General features: G+C 40.1%; 1 long non-coding RNA gene across 1 annotated transcript; it reads right to left on the reverse strand.

The window, feature by feature from the left end:
* Positions 1–4,075: 4,075 nt before the first annotated feature.
* LOC129639319 (uncharacterized) lies at positions 4,076–7,858 on the reverse strand. Its single transcript, XR_008708334.1, has 3 exons — positions 7,288–7,858; positions 4,335–4,422; positions 4,076–4,213 (listed from the first exon to the last, which is right to left on the reverse strand). It is a non-coding gene; the product is annotated as an uncharacterized LOC129639319 (long non-coding RNA).

Consider the following 7,858-nt stretch of genomic DNA (forward strand, 5'->3'; position numbering starts at 1 on the left):
TGGGCAGGTCTCTGAATGACCTGTATTTTATGGTGGTTTTCTCTCCAGACCCCACTTATGGGGGCCCAAATTTTGTCTCTCTCTTGGATTAAAAGATTCCTGGGGAACACCACATCCAAGCAAACTCTTGAGCAGTGTCCCTAATGCAAACCTTACAGTTTCATGTCCCAGACTTGACCTGAGATGGGGAAAATAACACAGAAGGCAGGGGGCAGAATGGGGTGTGCTCCCACAGACAAATGCTGCTCCATCCTTTTCAAAAGCCAGTCAGTCTCTTTTCATGACTTGTTTTAATTGATTGACAGGCATACTTTTCAAACATTGTACTGCATGTAATCATGCGTCACAAATACTGTGTTTCATTACAAACTGAAAGTTTATGGTAACCATGCATTGAATACGTCTACGGCATCATTTTCCCAACATCATGTATTCACTTGGGGTCCCTGTTCCACATATTGTTAATTCTTTAAACATATTAAACTCTTTCCTTATTTTATTTCTTATGGTGCTCTGATCAGTTGTCTTTGTTACTATTGTAACACATTTGTAAATTAAGCTATGTGCATTTTTTAGACATCTTCTAGTAAGTGTACAATAGGATTAACAACTTTTATAAGCACTGGGAACCCTCCAAATTCCTAATGCTTTACTCTATGGCCATTTTCCCTTTACTGCCATGATCTAGAACCCAAGTCACCATATCTGAGATATGAGTACATTTCTAAATGAAGAAAGCCATCCAAGATGGTTTTGTGCTATTCTGATTGAGGTTATCGGACACTGCACAGAGAGACGATTTACTGTCCCTATCATCTGTTTCTCTTCTTTATTCATGTCATTTATTGATGTAGCCTTCAAGGCTTTGTGCCTGAAGAAGTGTACTGGAATATATCCAGAGTCCTTGCTTTTATCCCAAGATACATTTGAGTGTTAAGGAACACAAGTTCTGCTTTACGGCAAGAGGAGTATAACAGCGTCAGATCTAGAGGAATTCAGAGAGGAATCTAATGCCAGGCCTGTCAGTCACTAGTGTTCCCCAGCAAGGGCTCACTGCCTGATGCACCTAGAAGCCAATACTATGGAACGGGCTTTTGAGAGACAAACTTTAATCCAAGGTGGAGTAGCAAGAAGACAGGAAGTTGGGCTCTCAAATCTGTCTCCTCAATCCAGAGTTTGAGGTAAAATGAAAGGGTTTAGGGGAACTGCAAACTTAGAAGCTAATTGGCTAGTCTTGAATTAGTTCATGTAAGCTATTCATGCTGCTAGAAGTCAGATTTTCCATATTGAAGGACTTCATACAGTTCTCCCCTGGCAACATTCCTACTCTGAGAATTCCACAGACTGAATCCTCTTGGTTCTGCATTCATCCTGGAAACATAGCTTCCTTTTTGGCACATGCATAGTGCTGCCTCTAAAAATAACTCAAGGTTTGATTAATCAACAACCTGTTTTAAGAAGGCAAAACCAGTTTAAACTGGTCAATGCTTTATGTTTCAATCCCCCCATTTCTCTTTGTACATTCTTCAAGCTTGTGGGAAATCATCCTCGATTTGGTTAATGAGTCTCAAATTCTGTGGAAAATGATAATCCCAGGTCCCAGAGTTTTGTACCACCAGGACTGGAGTGTTACATAAGCATTGACAAGGTTGGATTAATTGGTAATTAAGAAAGGTGATTATCAGAGGCTTTGTTTCCTTCACATGTCTCTTTTCAGGCTACTGCTTGAAGTTTGGCGTTTTGGTGCCTGGATGGAATTTATTACTATTGGGTCATCTGTCTTGGCTCTTCCTGGCCACTCCTCAGCCCAAACTGAGCTCTGCAGTTGACTGACCAATTTCTTCCACTGTAGTGCTCAAAATAGTTTACATTTTGGCCAACAAACAGAGCTTGGACCTACTGTCTTTAACCAATGCTTGCTGCCTCTTCCCAGCCTTCATGGATTGAAGTCGACATCAACCAGCACTCTTATCAGGAACTTGAGGTCTCCCTGGAAAGCCCTTGCATTCATTCCTACATTCAGGCTGTAGGAAAGCCTTCAGGGCTTGTCTGTCTGTGGCTCAGAGCGCCTTGTTCCTCTCTAGGGAGAAAATGGGCAAACTTGAGGAATCGCCCCTTAATTTAGGACCCAATTCCATCTCCTAGTTTGGTTTCTGGAAAGCATTGGCTGTATGAGTTCCCTGGAGAAACCACTGAGAAGAATGGACTGTCTCAAGGTGACCAGCTTGGATCTGAGGGTTCACTTAAAGAACCCTGAAAAGTTTTCCATTATTATATGTGGTTGTCAAACTGTAGCTTGAAAGGCACACGTGCTACCCAGCTTCCAAGGAATCTGTCCCACCAGTTCCAAGACCACAGCCCATTTGGTCACAGGCTCCTAATATTTCTGCCCCGCCATATGCTGAGGGCATGCTTGTCTACTGAGGAGGGTCCTATAGAAGATCAGGCTCTGTCTCAGTCTCCATGTAGAAAAACTTACCTAGTGAGTAGGAGGCTGAGAGAGCGATTGCATCACATTGAAGAAAGTGAAAGAGGAAGCTGTCTTAGACTCAGGCAGAGCTGACTTTCAGAGAGCAATTCAGGAGCACACACATTCAAACACCAATTTCCTCACTTCCTTTCTGAGCATGCTGGGGTTTAAGCTTTCTGGTAGAAGACCAAAATACTTTACCCCTCCAGCAGAGATCACCGACAAGCAAATCTAGATGTCTGGGCAATTTCCAGGGGAAATACATTCACTCCAAGGCCTCTATGTAGCCCATGGCACTTAAGACCACAACCAATGGCTATTTTTCCTGGTAAAATTTCATTTTTAACATCACACGTGCACAAATATATAAAAGTAGTTCAGTACTACCTCCCTGCTATTCTGGCTGATATACAATAGGAATGGACTTTTTAGTGAGGAAACACCAGAATGTGCTCTATTGTATGAAATTCCTTAGCCAGATTAGGGTGCATTTTTCTGTATGGTGTGTGTGTGGGGGGGACATTTCCTGCTTTATACTCCCTCATCTTACATTTATACTCACACAACAACAAGGTAATCAGGGCTGGTTTCATTAAGAATACACTCGTGTCGAACTCCAAGTATCATAAGAGACTACTACAAACAACTATATGCAAATAAAATGGACAATCTAGAAGAAATGCACAGATTCTTAGAGAGGTACAGCCTTTCAAGACTAAACATGGAAGAAATAGAGAACATGAGTAGATGGATCACAAGTACTGAAACAGTGATTTAAAATTTTCCAATAAAATATCCAGGACCAGGGGGCTTCTCGGGTAATTCAGTCAAACACTTAGAGATTCTATCAACCTCTTGCAAAAAGAATTGCAGAGGGAGGAACACTCCCAAACTCATTCTATGAGGCCACCATCACCCTGAGAGCAAAACCAGACAGAGAAGCATGCATGAAAACAAAAAGAAAAGAAAATGACAGGCCAATATCACTGAAGAACCCAGATGGAAAAATCCTGAACAAAATACTAGCGAACCAAAAAAGACAGTCTCTTCAATAAGTGGTGCCTTGAAAACTGGACAGTTACATGTAAAATAATGAATTTAGAATATTCTCTAACACCATACACAAAAATAAACTCAAAATGGATCAAAGACTGAAATGTAAACCCAGATTCTATAAAACCCTCAGAGGAAAACCTAGGCAGAACACTCACTGTTTGACATAAGTTGCAGCAGCAATTTTTTCTTTTAGTAAAATGGTTTTTGATCCACCTCCTGGAGTAATGAAAATAAAAAGAAAAACAAACAGGTGACCTTTAATGAAAGTCAAAAGCTTCCACACAGCAAAAGAAACCAAAAACAAAAAGACAGCTCACAGAATGAGAGGAAATATTTGCAAACAAAGCAAACAACAGCGCAATAATCTCCAAAATATATAAATAGCTCATGCACCTCTGTGTAAAATAAACAATCCCGTAAAAAGTAGGCAGAGTGTATAAACAAACATTCCTTCAAAGAAGACATACAGATGACCGAAAAGCATATGAAAAGATGCTCAACATCACTAATTATCAGAAACATGCAAATGAAAAGTACAATGAGGTATCACCTCACACCAGCCAGAATGGTCATCATCCCCAAATCTGCAAACAACAAATGATGCAGTGTGGAAAAAAGGGAACACTGTTGCACTCTCGGTGGGAATGCAAATTGACACAGTCACTATGGAGAACATTATGGAGATTTCTTGAAAAACGAAAAATAGAGTTACCATATGATTTACCAATCCCACTCCTAGTACATATCCAGAGAAAACCATGATTCATAAATATACATGCACTCCCATCCTCATTGAAGCACTATTTACCTTAGCGAAGATAACAGTTCAGTTCAGTTGCTCAGTCGTGTCCGACTCTTTTCGACCCCATGAATCACAGGGAAGATATGGAAGTAACCTAAATGTCTCTCAACAGAGGAATGAATAAAGCAAATGTCGTACATATATACAATAGAATATTATTCATCCATAAAAAATTAATTAATGACATGTGCAGCAACATGGATGGACCTAGGGAATGTCATACTAAGTAAAGTAAGACAGAGAAAGACAAATATCATATGTTATCACTCGTAAGTGGGACCTAATTTTTAAAAAATGACACAAATGAACTTGCTTCCCTGGTGGCTCAGCTGGTAAAGAATCTACCTGCAATGTGGGAGACCTGGCTTTGATCCCGGGGTTGGGAAGACCCCCTAGAGAAGGGAATGGCTACCCACTCCAGTATCCTGGTCTGGAGAATTCCATGGACTGTATAGGCCATGGGGTCACAAAGAGTCGGATAAGACAGCAAGTTTCATTTCACTTCACAAATAAACTCATTTACAAAATACAAACCGACTTATGGATATCGAAAACAAGCTTATGATTACCACTGGAGAAATGTTGGGGGAGGGATACTTTAGGAGCCTGAGATAAACATACACGACTGTTGTGTCTGACTCTTCGTGACTCCATGGACTGTAGTCCACCAGGACCCTCCATCCATGGAATTTTCCAGGTCAGAATACTGGAGTGAGTTTCGATTTCCTGCTCTAGGGGATCTTCCTGACCCAGGCACTGAACCCACTTCTCTTGTGTCTCCTGCATTGGCAGGTGATTCTTTACCACTGTGCTACTTGGGAAGCCCACATCTACAACTAATATATATAATAGCAATAACCCAAAAGCGCCTACTGTATAACACGGGGAACTCTACTCAATAATCTGTAGTAATCTGTATGACAAAAGAATCGGAAAATGAGTGAATATGTGTATGTATAACTGAATCACTCTGTTATACACCTGAAACTAACACAACATTTTAAATTAATTATACTCAATAAAACACAATAGAAAAATAATACTACCATAATATCCAGTAATCTGACTCCTGAGCAAATATCCTGAGAAAATCATAATTCAAAAATGGAACAATCACCCCAATGTAAACTGCAGCAATATTTACAATACCCAAGACATGGGAGAAAACTAAATGTCCATCAACAGAGGAGTAGATAAACACGTGGTCCAGAGATACAAAGGAATATTACTTAGCCATAGGAAAGAATGCCATTTGCAGCAACATGGATGGACCTAGGGACTGTCATACTAAGTGAAGTAAGTCAAAGACAAATATATCCTTCAGATGTGGAATCTAATTTTAAAAACTGATAAAATGAACTTAATACAAAACAGAAAACTTACCGATCCTGAAAACGAACTTATGGGTACTAAAGGGGAAATGTAGTGAGGGAGGGATAAATCAGGAGCTTGGGATCAACATACATACACACCTATATATAAAATATATAACCAATAAGGACCTCCTACATAGCACAGGGAACTCTAATCAATATTCTGGGATAACCTATATGAGAAAAGAAACTGAAAATGAATATATATATATATATATATATATATATATGTGTATGTGTGTGTGTGTGTGTGTATGTCTGTAACAGCATTACTTTGCTATATTCCTAAAACTAACAAAACATTGTAAAATTATACACCAATAAATTAAAAAAAATAGACTACCTGGGCATATATCAGAAGAAAACCATAATTTGAATAGGAACAAGCACTCCCATGTTCCCTGCAGCACTGTTTACAAGAGCCAAGACATGGAAACAACCTAAAGGTACATCAACAGATGAAAAAGATGTGATACATAAATACATTGGAAGAATACTCAGCCATAAAAAAGAATGAAAGAATGCCATTTTCAGCAACATGGATGGACCTAGAGATTGTCTGAGTAAGTCAAAGACAAATACCGTAGTATATTGCTCATAGGTAAATCTAATTTTTAAAAATGACACAAATGGACTTATTTACAAAACAGAAACAGACTCGCAAAATTTGAAACAGATTTATGGTTAACAAAGGAGAACTTTGTGGGCAAGGATACATTAGAAGCTTGAGATGAACATACACATACAACCAATATAGAAAATAGATAACTGAACAGGATCCTATACTCAATATTCTATAATAGCCTATATGGGAAAAGAATCTGGAAAAGATTGAATATATGTGTAATTGAATCAATTTACTGTACACCTGAAACTAACACAAGATTGTAAATCAACATATCTCCAATAATTTTTTTTTAAAGAATATTCATCTGTAACAATACTTCTGTGCTGTCACCTTAGGCAAAGGGGAAAACCCCCATCACCTCCATAAAGCAAGGTTTCCAGTCCAGGAGCAAGGTGTTTTATCTCCCGATTCAGAGGACCCTCATTAATTACAGCTTGAATAAAGTCTCGCCACATTCATCCCATAGCCAACTCCTGTTAGCCAATCCCAGTACATAAAACAGTCAGACGCAGACAAACATAAGCAATTAAATCCAAAGGCCTGGAACCTTAAGCCAGTGTTCAGATCTCGAACTCAATCATTTGAGCACCTCAATAGCTCTAACCTCTGACATTGTCCTCTTTTGGGTGGGTCTTTAACCCACGACTGTAGCCTTAGGATTCTAATCAGACAGAAGAAACTCTCCTAGGTGGGACTCTAACCCACAGTGGTGGTGGTGTTCTTCAATCAGTTCGTCACATCTCAGTCTGTGCAACCCAATGGACTGCAGCATACCAGGCTTCCCTGTCCTTCACTTTCTCCTCGGGTTTGCTCAAACTCATGCCCATTGAGTCGGTGATGCCATCCAACCATCTCATCCTCTCTAATACACAGTCCTGATGAGATTATTAGACTACAGGCACTTTCTAACTTCATATAGCACATTTAGTTACAGGCATATTTTAAGGAGTTTACTCACCCCAAAGATGTCTGATCCAGGAGCTGTTTCCTTCCTTAAAAGTAAAAGGAGCCCTAGAAGCCAGAGGAGCCCAGAGTGCCATGGCTAGGAAACAGGAATCTGAGAGCTAACTCTCTAGACAAACTCAGTATATGTGGCCACTCAGGGTTGGTGTTGAGGGCCCACCAGGGGCTACAGTGCATCAAGCAGATGGTCACAAGTCCTAAACCTCAACAAGGCTGCCCAAACTCACGGAACATGGGCTCACTGCCTGATGCTCAGAGAAGTCAACACTTATGGCAAGAGCTTTAGAGAAAAGAGCTTTACTGCAAGGCCAACCAATGCAGGAGGCAAGGTATCAAATCTCTCTTCAATCCAGGAGCCTGGGTGCAATCTAAGGGGTCATGGGAATTTCTAACTTGAAAGCTAATTGGCTAGTCTTCAATTAGTCTGTTTCAGCTACTCAGGTTACAGGAAGCCAGGTTTTCCTCATTGAAGGACTTCTCACTTTGTAAATGGCCCAGGGCAATATTTCTCTTCTCTGAATTTTACAGACTGAAGAGCTTGGCTCCGGGATCATCCTGAGGTCATG

Source organism: Bubalus kerabau, chromosome X, assembly GCF_029407905.1.
Source record: "Bubalus kerabau isolate K-KA32 ecotype Philippines breed swamp buffalo chromosome X, PCC_UOA_SB_1v2, whole genome shotgun sequence".
Taxonomy (NCBI): domain Eukaryota; kingdom Metazoa; phylum Chordata; class Mammalia; order Artiodactyla; family Bovidae; genus Bubalus; species Bubalus kerabau.